General features: G+C 42.0%; 1 pseudogene; it reads left to right on the top strand.

The window, feature by feature from the left end:
* Positions 1–4,782: 4,782 nt before the first annotated feature.
* Positions 4,783–23,309, top strand: part of LOC117374728 (uncharacterized) — a 32,179-nt pseudogene continuing 13,652 nt past the window's right edge.

Below are 23,309 nucleotides of genomic sequence, written 5' to 3'. Positions count from 1 at the left end.
GCACCTTTAAAGGTCCTATATTACACAAAGTTGAGTTGTGAGCTTTAAGCCATGTTATAATGTCTCTATCTCCTCAAAAACAGACCTGGAGTTGTGTTTTGTTTCACTCACACATGTTCGAGTAACACTTTATTTTTAGTCTGTCTACAGCGTCAAAACTCTAAATACTCTGTTCCACGCTGTGATGTCACTTAGTTTTCAAGTTAACAGCTACATTTTACCTGTAGTTCAGTAGAGATTGGCAATTACAGAGCTGAAATGATCCAAATGATTCTAGTGAAGGTGTGTGGAGTTTAAAAACACAAAAGGCGCACTTCCTGTATTACCACATGATGACATCACAAGGTGGAACAGAGTGTATGAATGAACACAAACAAAACACAACTCCAGGTCTGTTTGTGATGAGAAAACAACATAATAACAACAGAAATGAGCATAATATGGGCCATTTAAAACATACAAAAATCGCAAAAACAAACGCGTCTTTTTCTCTTGTCTCCGCGTCTCTGCCTTGTCCTCATATCCCGTTACATGAATCCGAGAGCTCTTCCTGTTGTACTCGGAGCCGGCTCGATGGAGTGAGTAGTACCATCCCTTCTTATTTTAGTATTGCAGTATTGGATTGCTCCTCTTTGGCTTGACAGGCTTCACCAGAGACACCCGGCGGTTGAAAGTTTCGCTCCAAACAAAATAGATACAAACAACAAACACGGATCAGGCAGCGAGACGCGAATTTGATCAAACCCGCGGGGCACGTTTTCCAGTGACACGGATCCGGTAGGAGAGATGTGGAAATGTATGAGAGGAGGCTGCATCAGAGAGAGACGGATCAAACGCCCGCTCGGATTTGGGAATTACAGTGATAAGGCAGTTTGAACGCTGCTGCCGGCGGAAGAAGAGAAGAAGAAGGAGGAGGAGGAGGAGGAGGAGGAGGAGGAGGAGGAGGAGGAGGAGGAGAAAAGGGGGAGAGGGATGGAGAGAGAGGGAGAGAGAGGGGGGAAGAGAAAAAAGGAAGAGAGATGGGGGGAGTGAGAGGAGAGTGAGAAAGGAGAGAGACGGGAGAGAGAGAAAGTGTGGGATAGAGAGAGAGGAGAGATGGACAGCAGGGGCAGAGGAGAGAGCAAGGGAGGGGAGAGGGTGAGAAGAGAAAGAGAGAAGAGAGAAAGAGAGAGGAGTTGTTGGATAGAGAAAGAGATCAAGAGAAAGGAGGGACAGAGGAGAGAGCAAGAGAGGAGCGAGGGAGGAGCAAGGGTGAGAAGAGAGACAGAGAGGAGCTGTGGGATGGAGAGATCGACAGCAAGGAGGGACAGAGGAGCGAGCGAAGGAGGAGGCTGTAGAGCAAACAGAGAGAGGGAAACGGGGAGAGAGGAGGGAGAGAAAAAGAGAAAGAGAGAAAAAGAGGAGAGATGCACACACAGAGTTCAATGTCTAATCTAAAAACATATAATAAAAGACTCAACTCCACTAACTTCCGTGCCCAATGTGAACTGACGTCGCCATAAACAGTTAGATTTTTTTTTTAATTTGTACCAAAATAACGACACAAGGCTGTTTAATCTTATGTGTGTCACAGATTAAGAAAATAAAACTAGAGAATGAGGTAAGTACGTCACAGTGGGCATGTACCAGTAGTGATGAAAATGGGAGTCGATCTGCGAAATGTCTTGAAAATTGTCGATTAAAGATTGCTCAAACACGCACAAAACGCTCCAAATACAACTTTAAGAGGGTAAAAATGAGAAAGAAACAACTAAAACATGGTTAAAAGCTCTGAAAAGTCCATTTTGCACAATGGGTCTGATTTAAATGTTCAGTTTGAAACCCATACACCTTTCACCGTGCCGATATTAAATTTCTCAAAGCATAAAACTGTATCATTTGATTATTAAATTGCTCCACTCTAGTCTCTTCCATTTGAACTGAGGCTAATTACCGTTTGTTTTGGACACGAGGATTTTCAAAAGGATCACAGTCAAACGTTCATAATTGCTAAAGTTTTGCGGGAAAACAAAGCCGGAGCAGCTAACGGGATTTAGCACGGATGACGCTGTTGAGCCGTCTTCACTGGGCCTTACGCACCTGCAGGAGATTTTTAATAAAGCGACGTTTGTTTTTATTTCAAAGTCATCAAATGGAGTCGTTAAGCCAATGTCACACTAGAATTGGTCTTTTAGCTGTGTTTGGGCGTGTTAAACTGCATGGCGAGGAGGTTTGGTATGCGCTCGCAGGTGGCCCAGGGGTAATTAATTCTGTCTCATTTAGAGGCTAATGACTGCAGACCGCTACAATGCTAAATGCTAAACGGCTAATGGCTAAACCGCTAATGACAGGAAGAGTGGACTCAATGTTACCTCCGAGTTACCTCCTCCAATCGCTAACAACTTTACGAAATGTGTGTAATGTATAGAACTGTCATGATTATTATACTATATCAACTTATCACTGTATATATGAAAACTCGAACTATATTTTTTGGGGGTCAATGTTTATCGTGTGTACAGTTTCTTTACAAAAGTGGACAGATCGTAGTACTTTCTTTAATATTCCCATGTGGCCTTATATCTGTGTAATCTCTCAGTCGTCCAGTAGGTTCCATAGTGGTCCATGGGCGTGTACTAGTCTATGTGTCTTATATTTGTTCTGATACAGCTCAAGATCATTCAAAAGCTTCAGGAAAGAATCATTTTTGTCCTGTGAATGTGACTTTTAAGTATCAATACCTGCTCAAATGAGTATCTAGTTTGATACTTTTGACATTATCAGTGTACAGAATAACTAAAGTAATGACACAGTTTACAGACTTTAATTTACATCAAGCTTTTTAGCGGTTACTTGCCGCATAAATAACAGGCACACAGCACAATCGGATCCATTTTGAAATAAGTTAACTGTGTTTTGACAGGAATTTCTACTCTGGTACTGATTAAAGGTCCTATATTACGCAAAATTGACTCTTGTGAGCGTTAAACCGTGTTACAATGCTGTTACCTCATCAAAAACATACCTGGAGTTGTGTTTTGTTTCATTCACACATGTTTGAGTCACACTTTATTATTAGTCTGTCTACATTTCCAAACCTCAAAATCCTCTGTTCCACCTTGTGATGTCATGAAGTGGTAGTTTTCAAGTTAACAGCTACATTTTATCTTTAGTTCAGTAGAGACTGGCAATTCTAGGGCTGAAATCATCCAAATGATTCTAGTGAAGGTGTGCGGAGTTTAAAAACACAATAGAGCACTTCCTGTATTACCACTTGATGACATCACAAGGTGGAACAGAGTGTTTTCTGTTTGAGAGAAGAGCTCAGACTAAATATTCAGGGTTTGTGTGTTAAACGTGAGAATGAAACAAAACACAACTCCAGGTCTGTTTGTGATGAGGAAACAACATTATAACAGAGACAAAACAATAGTGTAACATGTGCCCTTTAATATTTTTACTTTTACTCAAGTAACTTTTTACCCCTGTAACTCAAGTAACCAAACTGAGTGCTCCATCCATCGCGAGCTGCTGCCGGCCCACAGCCCAACCCAAAAGCACAAAGTGGAGCAGATGCGCTTGACAAGAGGCAGCCGGAGTCAACAGTGTCTGGAGGCTGGGCTCTAAATACAGCGGACACAACAGGACACGGGGCTGTACATCCACACACACTGAAACCAGGCCTGAGCGATGTGGGGCGCTTTCTCATCTCACAGCCAGAGAAATCAGACAACCGGAATAATCAGAGAACGCAATAATCTGATCTGATACTCACGTTAAAATTACATCACAATGAACGGCGAGGTTTGATGCAATGAGAGGCGTTTATGTTTATCTGGTTCTGGTTTGAGTCAAGTCTAATGCAGACTTAGTTTGGCCCTGTTCTAGTCCAGGTTTGATTGTAGTTTAGTCTTGGTTTATTCCAAGTTTAGTCCTGGTTTAATCCTGATTTAGTTCTGGTTCAGCCCTGCCTTAATCCTGGTTTAGCCCTGGTTTAGCCCTGGTTTAGCCCTGGTTTAGCCCTGGTTTAGCCCTGGTTTAGCCCTGGTTTAGCCCTGGTTTAGCCCTGGTTTAGCCCTGGTTTAGCCCTGGTTTAGCCCTGGTTTACCCCCGGTTTAGCCCCGGTTTAGCCCCGGTTTAGCCCCGGTTTAGCCCCGGTTTAGCCCCGGTTTAGCCCCGGTTTAGCCCCGGTTTAGTCCCGGTTTAGCCCCGGTTTAGCCCCGGTTTAGCCCCGGTTTAGCCCCGGTTTAGCCCCGGTCTAGTTTAGCCCTGGTTTAATCACAGGCTTTGTTCCAGTTTGGATGCAGGTGTCAATGAACCCCACAAACTCATGATGTGAACATATTTTGATCTCAGTGCAGAGAACATTACATCACACAAACCCTTTCAACCTTCACCATTCTCTAATTGTGAATATTAAAAGTCAATTGTAATGATTTTTCCAGACAGAGCAGGAGCCGATACTCCGTGAGTCCGAGTCCGCGTTGCATGCAGCCTCTTTACTTCGTCTCGAACGGCTCCGGCTGTTTGAATAAGCTCCTCTAAAGTCAACAATGATGACTCACTGGCTGTCGGCACCAGACAAGGGCAGCAGACGACGTAATATGAGACAAAAACGAGACAAAAATTCAAATTCTATTCAGTGATAATTCTGTTAAGTGGAGCTGTCATCGAGCTGTCAAGACATGTGCTCCTGATCGATTCGTCGATTAAAAAGGGGGCACGGCCAAAGCTCTCAAACTATTCGGTATCTCTATGATCTGACCACGTAACTGTGTTCAAAATACTACAAATGACTTAAGTATGCTCACCACGTCTCCAGAGTTGACCTGCTCCTCGGCCTTCATCACCACCTCCTGTTACTCCTCCTTACTGCTCGTCGCACCTTCTCTTCGTCCGATCAGTTCCCAGTCTGCCTGATTTAAACCTCCAGACGCACGGCCACTTCAGTTTGTGCTGCGTTCCTCCTCCTCCTCCCCAGCGTCTGCATCATCTCGTCGTCCTGTTCATGTGCCTAGGCCTCACCTCTACCACCTCCAGTGTCCACACTCCAGCCTCACTTCCACCACCTCCAGTGTCCAGACTCTGGCCTCACGTCTACCACCTCAAGTGTCCAGACCTCGGCATCACCTCTACCACCTCCACAGTCCAGACATGGGCCTCACCTTCACCACCTGCAGTGTCCAGACTCCGGCCTCTCCAACCTCGGCCTCACTTCTACCACCTGCAGTGTCCAGACCTTGGCCTCACCTCCACCACCTCAAGTGTCCAGACCTTGGCCTCACCTCTACCACCTCCACAGTCCAGACCTCGGCCTCACCTCTACCTCCTCCAGTGTCCAGACCTTGGCCTCACCTCTACCACCTCCACAGTGCAGACATCGGCCTCACCTGCAGTGTCTTCTGTCGGGGTCTGAGCGTCAAACACAACTCATTTAATAAAACCTTCGAATACTTCTCTTTCATGTCTGAGTCTTTCCAGGTTGAATTACTGCATGTGAGTTCGCGCAAAAAACAACTATTTATATAAACACATTTATACACAAAAGTACTTGGGAAAAATGTTTTTCTATGGGACAAAAAGGCAGATTAAACACAGGATTCACTCACAACTCTAATCCCACAGCTAATCCCAGCGATTCCTTCCTGCTGTTGTCCCAAATAAATCCTTATTAAAAAAAATGATACACAAAGTTTGGCTGACTAAGACTCCATCGACCGAATCGACTAAACCACAGGATTTTAACCCAACTGTTAACAAATATGAGACTTAAACTTATAGAGAGAAGAGCAGCATTTAACAATCTGAAGAAGCAGAGTCTGACCTGCTTTCTCATCGCCATGACGACAGCAATAATCTTCACTGTGCTGAATAATAATATAACATCAAATATATATTAAAAAAATGATTCTCCAGTTTTCCAAGGCATGCAGCAAAAGTTTTCCATCCATGGGTGTCAGAACGATGAGAAATTAGCACTGTTGCCATAGTGATTAACAATTTAAACCAAAATCATTCAATAAAAATGTAATTCACCCATAAAAAATATAAAATTTCTGATTCATGATATATTTGTATAGTTGTAACCGTATCATTCCCTCATCAAAAACATTCCTGAAGAGGTTTTAGATGTCATTCTTGCATGTTTGAGTAAAAGCGATCTCTGTAAGATTCTGTGCAAGGCTCCGCCCACAAACCTACATCACCCACGCTTCCACATGACAATTCTCTATAAATATACAAAAACATGACGCAAAACTGGAAGGGGAAACTCACAAATTAAACTTATAAACCATGTTATTGCATTGTTTTCGGTGAATATAGCATTTTCAAAACAATAAAAGGTAACACGGTGATCTAAATATGTCACGTGTTAGCAGTTAATACCCCGTAGTAAGTAAAATACCTCCTCTTTAAACACGATGCCTTTAAATTCTGTAGAGTCGCGCACCAATCAAACTACTCAAATTGTATGTTTATTCTATCTTAATATGAAATACAGTAGTTCCGCGCTTTACGTGGTTGTGGTTTGGCGGTTAGTAAGTCCAAGCCTAAAATAGATGAGACTTCGCCTTTAAGGTCCCTCAGGTCTGCAGTGGGACTTGTTTGTCGTGACCCTGATAGTCCTCTGTCACACCTCCACCTCCCCCCCTCCGCCTGCTCCCCCTCCGTCCACCTCTCCTCTGTCATCTCTCTATCTACCGCTTTCTCCTGGTTCCTTTATATACTGATGAGACAGCATTCTACTCCGGTGTGTTTTCAAGTGCAAAAAGTTTTTAAGGGACATCATTTTCAGCAGCTCTGTTAACTTGCAAACTACCACTTCATGACATCACAAGGTGGCACAGAGCATTTTGAGCTTTGGAGATGTAGACATGCTAATGATAAAGTGTTACTCAAACATGTGCGAATGAAACAAAACAGAACTCTAGGTATGTTTTTGAAGCGATAACAACATTATAACATGACTTCACGCTCACACGAGTCCATTTTGTGTAATATAGGACCTTTATTATGCATAAAACCTGCTAACGCTGTAGCTTAGACCTCTACAAGCATTTCCTCTTGTAGTTTAGAAGTTCATTTTTCAGTCTTGTCTCAGATGTTAACGCCTCGGGATGGGTTTAAAATCTGCACTCCGAACTAACCGTGAGAAGTGTAATGGAAAAACACATCCGATACATCAGGTCCTGTTCTATGCACTGGTAAAAATGCCACTGCTGATGCACTCACTTCTGTGTCTGACCTCGGCATTTCTCTGTGTAAAAATCTAATTTGAGAGTTTCCGTGTTGTCCCCGTTTCCAATGTATTAAGAGCACAGACTGTATAAAGAAGTGGAGTAAGTGAGTGTGACATCACCCATAGTGTTCAACTCCAAATGAAGCTCATCGAGGCTAGTGGTTATACGGGCGAATCTGGAGCAAAGTTGTTTGTTTTTAATGTTCATATCTTGGGTCACAGATAAAATCACAAAATAAAAACAACAGGATCATATAAAGAGCGGGTTAATACAAACATTTCAAGACCAAAATGATGAGCCTGACAATATAGAAAGTGAATTGGAGCCAGAGTCGATGGAGCCAGATGCGAGCCCATGATCACTTCCTATTTGGAACGCAACGGCTAGCAGGTTAGCCATGTCCACTTATATATACACTGATATATATGATTAAAATCCAACACAAAGACAACTTTTTGACTCAGGCCTTCACTTCATTTTCATTCACTGGTTAAACGACACAGTAGTCCACAGTTTTTCCACAACAGTAGTCAGCTATTAAAATAATTCTAGTTGTTAACTGAAAACACATGCCCAAAGAGCTTTTTATAACAAAACTGCAGCATTATAAAATCAAAATGTTAAAACTGAATAAAAAAATCTGATTTTCATTGACAAAAAAAATAAATAAATAAAAATACCCATAATGCACCTCAATCCACACATGGTCACATTTTTTTATAGAACGTGTTCAGTTTCAAGGTGCTCAATGCTCTACCAACTGAGCTACTTTCATTACTGGTTTAGCCCTGGTTTAGCCCTGGTTTAGTCCGGATTTAGCCCGGGTTTACTTTTGGTTTAGCTCTGGTTTAGCTCTTGTTTAGCTCTGGTTTAGCTCTGGTTTAGCTCTGGCTTAGTCCTGGTTTAGCTCTGATTTAGTTCTGCTTTAATCCTTGTTGAGTCCTGGTTCAGCCCTGGTTTAGCTTTGGTTTAGTTCTAGTTTAATCCTGGTTTAGCCTTGGTTTATCTTTGGTTTAGTCCTGGTTTATCTTTGGTGTAGTCCTGGTTTATCTTTGGTGTGGTCCTGGTTTAGTCCTGGTTTAGCCCTGTTTCAGTCCTAGTTTAGTCCTGGTTCATCTCTGGTTTTGCCCAGGTTTCATCCTAGTTTAATCCTGGTTTAGTCCGTGTTTAGTCCTGGTTTAGTCCTTGTTTAGTCCTGGTTTAGCCCTTATTTAGTCCTGGTTTAGCCTTTATTTAGCCCTGGTTTAATCCTGGTTTAATCCTGGTTTGGTCATCCATCACAAGTCTCTTTAACAGATCACACGCCACATCCACATCTTATTATTTCTTCTATTGTTTTTATTTTTATTTTTTTCTTCCTATAGAAAAACAGACACACACTCCATCATCAGGGCACTGGGGAGCTCAGTCGCCTGTGTCCGAATGATGCGCACATGAAAAGAAGCATGGCTGAACACGATTGCTTTAGACAGCTGTGTTAGTGGGTTAAGAATTAGTCTAAAAACCAGACGGTTGCTGGTTCAAACCTCACCTGAGGACATAATACTGTTGTGCCCATTTCACTTGGATCATTTCGGCCCTGGAATTGCCCATTTCTACAGAACAAAAGAGAAAAGGTGGCCGTGTTAAGGTGCAAACTATTGCTTCATGACATCACAAGGAGGAACAGCATTTTGAGCTTTGGAGATGTAAACAGAGTAATAATGCAGACTTACTCAAACGCATATACTTATTTGTTTTTTTGTTTGTTTATATTATGTTTGTATGTTTGAACAGGGCATGAAAAAGACGAAAAGTCGAAGTGCTGTCTTTGGGTTTCCCCGTATAAATAAAGACACATTAAATAAATAAAAAAATTCAGTCTTTTTATCAATTATTCTGGGCGTGCTTGAAATGTGAACTTTGAACAGAAACCAATTTTTAAAACATAAATCGCTAAGCTAAACATAATGCTTTCCAGAAAATTTTGATTAGACCAATTAGAGCAAGCTACTTTCTCCAAAATTGTTCGTTTTTTTATGATAAACTAATACAAGATTCATATTTGAGAACATGTTTGTACAGATCTGAACAACAGGGTTATCAGTTTTTATGTAGAATAAGACCCCATGGGCACACAGGGAGGGCATTTGACACACAGGGACAACTCAGAACGTGTTTGTGCAGATCTAAACTCCAGGATTAGCTGTTTTTTTTATGCAGAATAAGACCCCATAAAGACACAGGGAAGGCATCTGAGCTTTTGTTGTATAGCGTTTGTCCAGTGATCCGAAGATTGGGCGTTCAAATCCCGCTCTCGACATAAACATCACTGGTTGGTGGTGAGATTCCAGCTCCCTCACATGCTGCCGTTGTGTCCTTGGGCAAGACACTTAACCCACCTCGCCCCCAGTGACTGTGCACACTGTTGAATGAATTAGAGATCGACCAGTACGGGTTTTTCCAATGCTACTACAGATTATTTAGGATCCAGAGAAACCAATGGCTGATATATTGGTCCGATTTTGGAAATTTTGCCCAAATTATCTCATCTGAATTTAGTACAAACCCGTCCACGACCATGTTTTACTACAAACTAGATGAGAGACCAGCGTAGTTAAATTTTTGCACTACCCTCTCTGGACTAAAGTGTTTAAATAAAGCTGTAAGCATCTACTCCTTTTGCATATGGAGGCAGCTGGTTGGCCAAACTAAATATCGTCCTCTGCTGGAGATTTAAGGCCGATACGCTACAAACTGCAAATATCAGCTCGATGTATCGGTTGGTCCATCTCTAGAATGAATGTGTGTGTGAATGTTTGTGCGTCTGGATGTCTTGAAGGTGGAAAAACTCAATCTAAAATGTGACCTTTTACTGTTTACTAAACTGCGATTTCAGTGTGATTGTGATTAATCTTGCACATAGCGCCTGGCTTCTCGCCTGCTCCAGTGTGAAGTGTATACAGTGGGTACAATGTTTGGACGGGACAGAAGACGGCTCCCTCCCAAAGCCAGATTGACCACGTCTGAGATATTAATGTCTATTGACCAGCGGTAATGGCCTTCCCTCTCCTCAGCCCAGAGCTTGCTCCTATTTGCCCTATCCCATAATAGCTCCTGCCTCCTGGATACCCCCTCCCAACGAATAAATTACATAATGTGACTTAGGCCTTAGAATTACCTTACCTTACTTTACCTTAATACTTCAAACATAGGGCTGCCAGGGCTCGCAATCCAATCAAAATTTGGATGGAAAACTACAATTTTAAAGTATCATAATTTCCTCCTCAAACAACGAAATCTTAAAAGTCTTATTCTGCATAAAAACAGCTCTCCCTGTGTGTCAGATGCCCCCCATCTGTCTCCATGGGGGTTTATTCTGCATAACAAACTGCTCTCCATGCTTGTACAGATCTAAACTACAGATTCTGAAATGTCCCTTTGTGTCAGATGCCCTCCCTCCCTGCGTGTAAGATGCCCTCCCTGTGTGTCAGATGCCCCCCATCTGTCTCCATGGGGGTTTATTCTGCATAAAAAACTGCTCTCCCTGTTGTTGAGATCTGTACAAGCATGTTCTGAAATGTATTTATGTGTCAGATGCCCTCCCTGTGTGTCAAATGCCCTGCTTGTGTATCCATGGGGGTTTATTCTGCATAAAAAACACTCCACCTGTAGTTTAGATCTGTACAAACATGTTCTGAAATGTTCCTATGTGTCAGATGCCCTCCCTGTGTGTCAGATGCCCCCCCATCTGTCTCCATGGGGGTTTATTCTGCATAAAAACCTCTCCACCTGTAGTTTAGATCTGTACAAGCATGTTCTGAAATGTCTGTGTATCAGATGCCCTCCTCATGTGTCACATTTCAGTCTTTCCATCAATTCTTCCAGACCTGTTTACCACGTCAACTTTGAACCTGTTAAAACATAAATCGTAAATCTAATCACTATGCTAGTCCAGCAATATTGTTTTCCCAACTTTTCCCGAATCGTTCAGCCGTAAAACATACGTCTTGCCATCAAACAAGTGCAGCATTCTCTTAGCGGGGTTGTGTATATGTGGGTTTTCTACAGCTCCGCTCCATGCAAGGCCATTTTGAGCAGCAACCATTTAAATTATCTATAACATGGGGCAAGAAATAGACCAACCAGGACTGGAGCTACCCGGGCTAAGCTAAAGTGAAAGTACATGCAGAGGTTGTACAGTGTAGTCTATATACAGGGCTAGGGAGGGTTCATTCGGTGAGATATAAAACAGATTAATGGATTGATTCTTTTGGAAAAGTGGTAAACAGAGGTGAAACCAGGTCTGGACTAAAGTGGATACGACTAAGACTAAACCAAAGTACCAAAAACCAAATCAGAAGCAAACAAGAATGAAAAAAATAGGACTAAACCAGGTCTAAACCAGGAATTTCCAAAGATGAAATCAGGATTAAACCAGAAAGAAAGAAAAACAGACTAAACCAGGACTAAACCAGGTCTGAACAAGGACTAAACTAGGAATAAACTAGGACTAAACCAGAAATTTCCAAAGACTAAATCAGGATTAAAAAGGAAAAAAGGAAAAATCCAGATATACATCAAGGTTAAATCAGGACTAATCCAAGACTAAACCAGAACAAAACCAGGACTAAACCAGGACTAAACCAGGACTAAACCAGGACTAAACCAGGACTAAACCAGGACTAAACCAGGACTAAACTGGGAATTTCCAAAGACCAAAACAGGACTAAACAAGAAAGAAAGAAAAATCCAGATATACATCAAGACTAAACCAGGACTACACCAAAACAAAACCATAGCAAAATCCAGGTCTAAACCGCGGCTATACTGGAGAGAAAAACACAGGTCTACATTGGGACCAAGGCTGCGTTCATTCTTAGACAACCACCATAGAACAAACGGAGCTGAAATTGTACAAAACCTGGAACCAAACCAAAGCTAAATCAGGCTCAAACCAAGACCAAACTAGGACAAGTCTGAACACAACCTAAACCAGGTCTACACCAGGAGAACTTTACTGATGTTTAGGACAAAACCTTGACTAGACCAAGACTAAACTAGAACTGGAATAGGACCAAACCACGTAGGTCTGCATCATACCTAAACCTGGCTCAAACCAGAACCGAACTAGGACAAGCACTTGGAGTACTACCAGAATTAAGTCAGCTCAAAACTACGACTTCAAATGATCCTACAAACCAGGAGGACTTCTTAGAAACCACAGAAACCTATACTAAACCAGGACCAAATCAGGATTACACCAGGTCTAAACCAGGACTCAACCGAAACTAAACCGAGCCTACAACAGGTCTAAACCAGAACCAACCTAAAGTCTGAACCAGGTCGAAACCAGGACTTCAACAGACCTACCTGGATCCACAAACCAGGATGACTTTATTACCCTAGGACTAAATCATAACTCTCTAGACTAAACCAGGATCTGACCAAGTCTACATCTGATCTTAACCAGGACTAAACCGGGAATTTCCAAAGATGAAATTAGGACTAACCCAGAGAGAAAGAAAAACAGACTAAACCAGAACAAAACCAGGACTAAAGCAGGACTAAAACAGGACTAAAACAGGACTAAAGCAGGACTAAAGCAGGACTAAAACAGGACTAAAACAGGACTAAAACAGGACTAAAACAGGACTAAAGCAGGAGAACTTTGCTGATCTTAGGGCTAAACCTTATATTTTGAGTAAAAACCAGGACTTTACCACCTGGAAAAAAAATATATTAAACCTTGACTAGACCAGGACTAAACTAGAACTAGAACAAGACCAAACCAGGTAGGTCTAAATTATAGATCTCTAGACTAAACCAGGATCCACCAAGTATACACCTGATCTTAACCGGGACTAAACCAAGTCTATACCAAATCTAAAACCTGGGACTTCCACTGACATAAGTGGGCCAACAAACCAGGAAAAAAAAAAAACCTAGACTAAACCAGGACTCAACCTCAGTAATTCAAATATTCTGTTCTGCTCTGGGTGGGGTACTGTGGGTGTGCGTGTGGGTGGACGAAAGGGGGGGCATTACGTACGTCTCCTCGTGCGTGTTATCGGCGTCTATCCCCCTTGCATTTGTCTCTCTTTTCCCCTCCATTTGTCTTATGGCTAAAAAGTTAATCAGCTGCGACGTTTTGATATAGCACCACTCGCGCTCAGACCCTACGGGATGCCATGTTTCCCTGTAGCCAACCATACAGCGTCCATAGAGCATACAGTCTATACACACACATACACACACACACACACACACACGTCCAATGCAAGTGCAAGCCTGGAAAAATGAACCAAGAGTAACCAAATGCGACCGTCGGCACGGCAGCGCAATATGGAACAGGCGCGGGATGCAAAAATCATTTGAGCTGTACGGAAAATATACACGCGCTGTCACGTTTGGGGCTCCGTACATTGCAGGGACGCGGTTTGGGATGCACCTTTTAATGCTCAAACGGCGTTACGCGCACATAATACCGACATTGCATGGGATTTGCTTACCTGGAACCGATGCGCGCTGGTCCCCGCCGTCTCCCTGGCTCTGTACTATCGCGGGAAAACCGTCGTGCGAATTTTTTTTTTTTTTTTACGAGGCTCAGATCGGGTTTTGCTCCGTAGATGCAGAAGCGTTGCGCGGCATCCCAGTAGCTTCTCTCCTCCTCCTCCCTCTCGCCTCCTCCGTGGGCTCCGAGCAGGCAGGGAAACGCCGATAATAAGCCCCACTAACGGGACACCACACTGGGAAGCAAGAAATGAGCAGTCCCTCCCCTCCTCCTCTCTCTTTTTCTCTCTCTCTCTCTCTGTCCCTCTCTCTCTTTCTCTGTCACGTTACCCCCTTCGTATAGTCTGTTTTACCTCGTGTTTTTTTTTTCTACCAGTTTCACTATCTCCTCCTTCCCTCCTCCCCTCCCTCCTCCCTCCTCTCCTTCTCTCTCTCTCCCTCTCCATTGTGCTCTGAATACTAATACAATGCGTCTATGTAAAGATGCTACTGTATAGGAGGCTATATGGGGCAAGGCCGTTTATACCGTGAGACAGCGCTGAGGAGGTGCCGTCATTCCTGCGTTAAACCGGACTGGAACACGCGTAAAAATACGGATGGCGCGCGTAAATTAGTCACGAAAATGCGCTTAAATAATAATCTATATTTAAAACGTTTTTGTTTTTTTAATAAATATCCATCTAGCCATTTTTCCCCTTATCCGGCCGGTCGTGGGGGCAGCAGTCAAAGCAGGAACTCCCAGACTTTCTTCACCCCAGACACGTCCTCCAGCTCCTCTGGTGGAACCCCAAGGCATTCCCAGGCCAGCCTCCTCCTGGTGGGACATGTCCGGAACACCTCCCCAGGGAGGCGTCCAGGGGGCATCCTGAGCAGACGTCCGAGTCACCTCAGCTGGCTCCTCCCGACTTGGAGGAGCAATGACTCTACTCCGAGCTTGTGTGACTGAGCTCCTCACCCTATCTCTAAGGGCGAGCCGAGCGGTAGACCCATTTCAGCCAATGGATGAGTCCGACTTCAGGTCTCCAGTCTCTGCTTCCTCCTCGGAAAACGTGACAATAGGATTGAGGAGATCCTCAAATTATTCTTTCCACCACCCGACAACATCCCCAGTCGAGGTCAGCAGCTCTCCGCCCGCACTGCAAACAGTGTTGGTGAAGCACTGCTTCCTCCTCCTGAGGTGCCGGACAGTTTGCCAGAATCTGAAGAATTTGAGGCAGTCCGATAGTCCTCCTCCATATCTTCAGGATCATTCAGGTGCTCAAACCCCGCCACCATGTTAAGGTGGTGGTTCAATGAGGGGGAATAAATAAATAATACATTTTAAATACAATAGAAGTGTCGTTATCCAAAACAGGTGTAAAGATATGGAAGCCCGGGGTCAAATGCGTCACCAAAATACTAAATGCTTTAATAATATTATATTTAAACTACATTTGAAAGAAAACCAAAAAAATATTTTAAAATGATTTAACTTGGTGCAAGTCCAAGAAAAAGTCAAGATAAAATTAGATGTGCAGAGGCTAATCTCTTATGGAATAGATTAGGACAGATTTAAAACAAATTACCAATATGAAGTATCAACTTGAAATAAAACTAATATAAATAAACAACAAATTGTAAATGGGTGGTAATAAATTTGGCAGCATGTTACCCTGTGGCAGACTGATGCAAATGTGGCTGTCATTTTGTCATTTTGTGCCGATGGCGTCTCGTCTGACCACGATCAGACCCACAGTCGCTCTAACACTGTCATTTTTGGGTGAAGTGTCTTGCTCAAGGACGAAACAACAGTGTTCATTAACTACAACATTGTATCTGAAATGATTGCCCAATGCGCAGTGAAAATACTTAATCCACTTAATCCACGTAGGCAATTTTTGACAAATTACCAAATCAGTATAGTTGATTTAGTTTAGCACCATGTTGAGGTGAAAATACTGCATAAAAACTGAATGTAAAATTAAACAGAAAAGTGCAGAACTATCAAGTTATACCTTTAGTTGTAAGTCCAGACTGCAGCCTCTTTTTGGAACGTTTTAATAATATTTTTACAATTTATGTTTCTAATTTTGCACATCTCCAAAGCAATACTTGGAGAAAAAAAAATTATCTGTCCCACCTTTACTACCTACCTTTACTGAGTGGTTTGTGATCACAGAGGCAGTTGGCTCAGATTGTCAGCCACATCATTCAGACCCTAGGCAGCTGTGGCTTTAGTCAAACATATGCAGGGCTGGAAAGTGACTGTAAATACTCACGTTACTTTAACTGAGTAGATTACAATTACATGGACAGAATTAGGCTCTATCACAACTACAGGTTTTAAAAATGTACTTCAAAAAATACTGTAAAGTTACATTTTAAGTTGTAAAAGTTATGGAGTACTGTATAAGTCCAAACTGACCCAATGCACGACTGTCTGCTGCTTTTTATTCAGACAGACACAGCACAACAATCTTGACAGCAGTACTTGTACTTTTAAGTAACTTTTTAGCCATGTATCTTTACTTTTTGGTGAGTTAAAAATGTTCAATACTCTTTCCACCACTGAATACAAGTTACTAAAACAATATGACATCTGTTTGGTATTCGCTTCTATATTTTGGCTGGAATTTATGAAATTCTGCCCAAAATCTTGGTCAAAATGTGGTTCGGTCAAACACCCAGTCCTCTGGCAATAAAAACACATTTCAGTCTTAGTCTGAATGAAATTTGGTTCATTTGAAAAGTGAAAATGTGGCTGCAGAAAGTCTGGACCTGGAAAGCAAATTTCACAAGTGGCAGATGTGATTCACGGAATGAAGAACGAATTGATTTGGGGGAAATAAAAGAAGCAAAACAAAACAACAGAAAATAAATCCTGATGGCGTTTTGGGCTTTCACCAAAAACTAAAATAATTGCCTCCTTTGACAATAACTCACTGTGGAAGACTTTTTTTTTTTTACTTGGCAACACACAATGTAACAACAACAACAAACAAAAAAACAGACGAAAAATAGATGCTTTATAATCCATATCAGCAGCATCATCTCGTTTTCAACCTCTCCAACGACCTTTCACAATTGTTGTTCATTATCACCAGCTCAACGATGGCGAAGATGGAGTGGTTTATTTTGAAACCGTGGAAGGAGAAAGTATAAATAGCTTGGTCAGAACTACCTTAGCTGGAGGATTTACACGGGGATCGAACTCAGAAAAATCCTCATTCGTCCTTGGCCTCCTTCCTTACCCTCCAGGGCTGGTCAGGAGCTTTTGTGTCTTAACGTCTGAGGTCTGTATCGCCTCCTTTGGTCCTGCTGTGTACCTGATTACCAGCAGGGTGGAGCTGTTTATTCCCCAGGTCTTGTTCTTGCATTTTAGCTGACTTCTTAGGACTTCTTGTCTTACTCATAGGAGCTATTTGGCCGTAGCCGCTCTCCTTGCTGCCTCTTCAAGGTTGGCCATTTGCTTGTGGGACACCAACGTACTTGTAACTGTCCTCAGTGTCTGCTCTGGTTCCTTCTGGGAGTGAGAGACCTTCTGTGTGGACTACTTTCCCTCTCTTTGTCACCATTCGGCTACGATTCTCAAGCCCCAAAGTTATTCCAGTGTCTGTGCTGTTGATCCTTGTGGTGTGGATCCGTGAGTCCGTGCCTCACTCATTCTTAGCGTACAGCTCGATGTCATCCACGTAGAGGAAGTCGCTGATGTCGGCCCAATTCTTGAGTCCATATTTGTAGCCAGCGTCGTTACGATTTGGCTGAGAAGGATCAGACCTCTGCAGAACATCAGTGGGGACAGTACGTCTCCTTGGGGTACACCACATTTGTTGGAGACTTGTGCAATCTGTCAGTTGATACTTTGTAGTGACATCAAGCTGGGGGTGTTCTACCTGTATACCTATGGTGGAATGTTCAGCAGTTACCATGGTGACAGAATGCAACACATTAGCAAACGCTGTCAAAAACTTTTTTAGATAGTCTGAAAACTCAAGTGAAAAACACAAAATGGATTTAAGCAGCACGTTTTCAGGAGTCTGATCAATACGAGCGTTCATGGTTCTGTTTAGGTGTTTTTTTTTGTTTTTTTTATTTATGAAAAAAAACACCACAGTACAAAACATAACAGGACTTGACAAGAGATAGAAACATGCAGAGACGACAAAGAAACAGACAAGAAAACGATAAACCTGGTACAAAGCAGAGGACAAGAAACAGAAATAAAACAAGATCAGAGCTTGGGGCGGGTTGAGGGGGTGGGTTGAGGGGGCGGGCTGGGGTCTTACAATGAGCTAATGTTTTATTATTGAGCAGGTAAAATGAATGAGTGAGTGAGTGAGTGAGTGAGTATAGTGATGAAGTTAAAACTAGTTTAGACATTCAGTTTCAGGGTTGAGTCTCCATTCTCTTTTATTTATTTTTTCCTTTCTTCCCCTTTTTCCTGTTTAGGTGTTCAATTTTCAGCTAAAAGTTGAGAAACTAACTGAAAAACTGTTGGCTAATGCTAGCTAGTTTGTGACTGTAATGATATTCAAGAGTGACTTGTTTAACAGCACAAATCAGCTCACCTGTCATCACCCCACATAAATCAGATTATGTTAAAACAAACCTCAGATTAAAGTCTAACTTGAGTAACAGAGCTTCAGACAGAGCAGTGCCTACAGTTAGCATCACACTCGCAGGAAATGTTGATGACACCAGCTGCAAAGTATCAACACAGGGGGGGAAAAAAAGCCTTAAGGAAACGTGCGCAAAACTAAAGCTAAAAATAATAATCCCCCAAAATTGCAAACACAGTCCCTTAGCGCTCATGTTTTCACTGTATGTTCAGGTCACATGGAGCAGGCCTGGTTTAAACGATAAGCTCACACAGACACAGACACAGACGCAGAGCAGCAGTGATGAGATTAGACTGCTCCTGTAGCCTCACATTAAGCACGAGACAGGTCCAGTCTGTTTTACTCTAACACAGGGGAATGCACTGCTCCCAAAGCTGACCTGGGATCTGCTTACACTCCGGAAAAAAAAACAGCTAATTAGAGACACTCATTATAAAGAAAAGGAGGGATGGTTAAATACTGTTAGATGTAATCATGGGTTTCGTTTTCGTGACTTTTTCCCATTTAGCAGATGGAATATTTTAGTTTTAGATAGTTAATCGCTATGGCAACGGTCATAATTTCTCATCATTCTGAAACCCGTCGACAGGCGAAGTGTAGTGAAATGTGAAATCACCGTGAAGGCCCGTGAGTTTTGTTTTGTTTCATTCACACACGTTTGACCATGTTAATCCTTTATCATCTCCAAAGCTCAAAATGCTCTGTCGCACCTTGTGATGTCATGGGGTGATACAGGAAGTGCTCTACTGTGTTTTTAAACTCCGCACACCTTCATTAGAATCATTTGGGTGATTTCAGACCTGGAATTGCTGATCTCTGGTGAATTAAAAGTAAAAGGAAGCTGTTAACTTGAAAACCACCACTTCATGACATCATAAGGTGGAACAAAGCATTTTGAGCTTTGAGACTAATAATAAAGTGTCACTCAAACACGTGTGAATGAAACAAAACACAACACTAGGTCTGTTGTTGAGGAGGTAACAACATTACAACATGGCTTAAAGTTCACAAGGACACAAAGACCTTTAACATTTCCTTGCATAATTTGAAATCCTTTGAATAAAAAGTACTCAAAATGGCGCCTTTAAAAAGTGGAAACCGAGCAAAGCCACACATGTGTAACTTTTCTAGTGAAGGGTCTGCCACATGCTTCCATAGAGATGTTTATGTTTTGCGTAGAATGTTTCGCAGTGTATGAAATTAAACTTACCCTTTTGAAAGTAAAAGCCAAAAGTAAAATCTGTCGACTGGGCAAAAAAGTTGTAGGAGCGAAGACGTCTGTGTAATCCCTCAGTCGTCCAGGTCTGATCTATATATATATATAGTAAAAGTCAAAGTTAAATCTGTCAACTGGACAAAAAGTTGTAGGAGTGAAGACGTTTTGCTGCTCATCCAAACCTCTTCTTCAGTTCAGCTCCACCACCATCTGACCAGAACTGAACTTTTTTGTCCAGTTTACAGATTTGACTTCTGGCTTTTACTCTGGATCAGACCTGGACGACGAGGGATTACACAGACGTTACCCTTTTGAAGTCACCAGACCAAGTTACAGGTCAGATCTATGGAAAGGTGAGCCTGCCCAAAGTAAGACGCATGTTTTTCATAGCATTTTTTTTTTTTTAGCAACAATACAACTATAATCGAATGAATGCAAGATACATAAGCTTGATGTCAAGGTGTGTCTCCATGGATACGAGTAGGTAAGTGTGCTGTTATAGCTTTCTTTACTCAAAATCTTTACTTGTATTGTTATGGATCTCTTTAACCCAGCCTTCATAATACCATCTGTTGTTATGCATGGCTGTATCTCTTGTTTGTTGTGTCCACCGGCCTCGAGCTACAAGACTAAACTGGTACTTTTTTGTTTTGATGGTATAAATACACTGTTTGTATGTTCATTTGTGAGCTGAGGGCAAGACGACACTATTAAACACAACAGCTCTTTGACAATTGTGCATAATTGATTCAATAAACAAGACTCTTTGATCCGAGACAACTTCTCTGTTGATTTTATATTTTTAAGGTTTTTACTACAACACGTGAATTACAAAACGCTATTTATCAAAGCAAATCATTAACGTTTCGTCGACAGTAACATACAAAAATAATAAGGCAAGAACTCCTCAGGTCAAAACCTCAAATGACAGAAATAGACGTCTTCTTGCTAACATCCCGTAGTCCCAACAAACCACTGAAAAGAACTGGATAGAACTGGGTGCGATATCAGTTTTACACTTCAAATCAGATGTTGAGTTTTCAGAGTTAGGACAGTGTGTCTCCTGTACAGATATGTGGACGTCCCTTTTGGGCACAGAAGATGGAGGAGGCATACAGCGCTGTGTCTGTCCCTGTCTAACCAGAGGGGACTGACAGGACCGCACCTGTCAACTGTCCATAAACCAAACTAACTCTGCGCTCACAACAAAAAGCCCACAGGTATAATGTACAGAGATGTGAAGGCACGGTTAGCAAACTGTGCTGCAGGTGCTAACTTTAGAGCTACTGCAGTGTAGTAATCCATAAGAAGTCTTGTTTTTTTTTTCAGATTTTGTTTTGAAGTAATTGTAATTTCTCTGTTTGTGGGGCTGGACCAGGGTGCTCAGACGATGGAACAGCGCCCCCTGCCTGTCAGATCTTCTCAGTCTTTCACATAGTTTAAGATTAGCCCGAAAATCCACCTCTTCTCCCTGGTATTTAATGCAAGATAGACAGGAAATCTTGGTTTTAATATTCTTTTCCGATGTAATGTGTTATCTGTATATTTGTTTTTTGTTGACTTTTTACGTGAAGCAGTTTGATCAGCTTAAGTTGTTTTAAATCTGCTATAGAAATAAACTTGACTTGAGTTTAACTGAAGTTAGATCCAGTTTTAGACTTGGATTAGTTCATATTTAGTCTCGTTTTACTGTTTGTTTAACTATTAGCTTAGTTCAAGTTTAGTGTGAGGATAGGCCCCGATTTAGATCTGGTCAATTTTTTTTAACGTTTTCGCTCTAAAGGGTGAAACAGTCGCCAGGTGTTTGAAGCTTTGGCCATGGTAATAATGGATTTATATCGCAGAGTCAGTGATTACACCTTTGCGACCGCTTCATTACAGTCACAGCTCAACCATCTCCAAGGAAACGGCTGTAAAGACGTGTACGAGCTCAAGCCATCTCTTTAGAACGCACACAAAAACAGCTGCGATTCTGTGCTAGTCGTACGTTATGTGGCAGTGGCTCAGTGGTTAAGCGTTTGCCTTTGGACCTGAAGGCTGGTGGTTCACTTCTAGCTGTTGTTGTTGTTGTGTCCTTGGGCAAGACTGTTGTGCAAGTTTGAATCAGGGCTGCAAGATTAATGGATGCAATTAGAAAAGTAGCATAACAAAATCTTCTGTCTTATTCTGCATAAAAGCTGCTAACTCTGGAGTTTAGATCTGTACAAACATGTTCTGAAGTGTTCCTGTGTGTCAGATGCCCTCCCTGTGTCTCCATCTGGTGTTATTCTGCATAAAAACTGCTAGATTGATACAAACATCTTCTGAAATGTGATTCTTGTTTTAGTTTGTCAGTTCATATTTCAGTTTGTAGTGGTTTAAAATGTGAACTTTAAACAGAATCCCATCATTAAAACATACATTTTCCCAGATCATTCAGTCCTAATTTAAATATCCGGGTTAATACTTGGATGGGAGACCGCCGGGAATACCAGGTGCCACAGGTGGGAAGTAGTGGCTCTAGTCCAAACTGTTGTCGTGTCCTTAGGCAAGACACTTCACCCACGTTGCCAAGTATAAATGTTGGCGGTGGTCGGAGGGGCTGTTGGTGCAGATTGGCAGCCTTTGCTTTTGACAGTCTACCCCAGGGCAGGTGTGGCTATAATGTGGTAACAGTAGTGCAGTTGGTAGAGCGTTTGTCCACTGATCTGAAAGTTGACGGTTTGAATCCCGCTCTCAACATAAACGACCGACCCACTGACCCACAGGTTGGCGGTGCGAGTCCAGCTCCCCCAGGTGTGTGAATTTGTGAGCGGTTCCTTGATGTGACGCGCTTTGAAATGCTTATGGAGGAAAAGATGATACTTAAAAAATTGTGTCTAAAAATAGTTATATATGGAAATCATCATATTAAAACTGGGTGCAAATTGGGACTTAAATCTGGAACAAAATCTATTCCACAACAGGACGAAACCAGGACTAGAACAGGACCAAACCAGTTCTACACCCGGACTATCTGGGCTCACATGCAAGCCCTTATTTCGAATTACATAAACTTACTCAAACGTCCATGCACTTATCTTTAAAACCGTGTCCACTTAACACACTGTCTGAACCCACATTTCATCAGGAAGCAGATTACATTAGATAAACGCTCACAAAACTGGGGCTAGATTTTCAATAACAGAGTGTTCCTCCAGAGAGACTTGTACTACTTTGCTCACTCCAGCGCGACTCCACCAATAGATAGTTCAACATGAGAATCTGTTTTATTATATTTGCTTATTTCGAACTCCAAATCGCGTTTGAGTAATGTGGAGTCATGTGTGGTATTTACATTTATGGCAGTGACAGTTTGAATTCATTGGATTGAGATGTTTTTTGAGCTTTCTACCATGTTGGAATATTGTCTCTTCATCAAAAACATACCTAAAGATGTCATCCATGCATGTTTCAGTAATTTAGTGATCTCTCCCGGGCCCTACTTAAACCCTCCGTGCGTTTCGCGGTAAGATTCTGTACAAGGCTCCGCCCACAAGCCTACGTCACCCATGCTTATACAAAAAATAAGAACATTTATGGCAGTAACAGCTTGAATTCATGCATCACATTGTATACTTTTTTTATCTGAGAAATGTTTTATTGACGTAAAATGCAAGCTGGATTTGAAAAAAAAAAAGAGTCTAACTGATGTAATTGGTGAAAATTTACACAATGCACCTTTAAAGAAAAATAGCATCATCAATTGCATGGAAAATTTATTGCCAACTAGCTTGAAATGTTACTCAGTTTGGCATTAAATCA

This window comes from Periophthalmus magnuspinnatus, chromosome 8, assembly GCF_009829125.3.
Source record: "Periophthalmus magnuspinnatus isolate fPerMag1 chromosome 8, fPerMag1.2.pri, whole genome shotgun sequence".
Lineage (NCBI taxonomy): Eukaryota > Metazoa > Chordata > Actinopteri > Gobiiformes > Gobiidae > Periophthalmus > Periophthalmus magnuspinnatus.
This window is presented reverse-complemented; position numbering and strand designations above follow the sequence as displayed.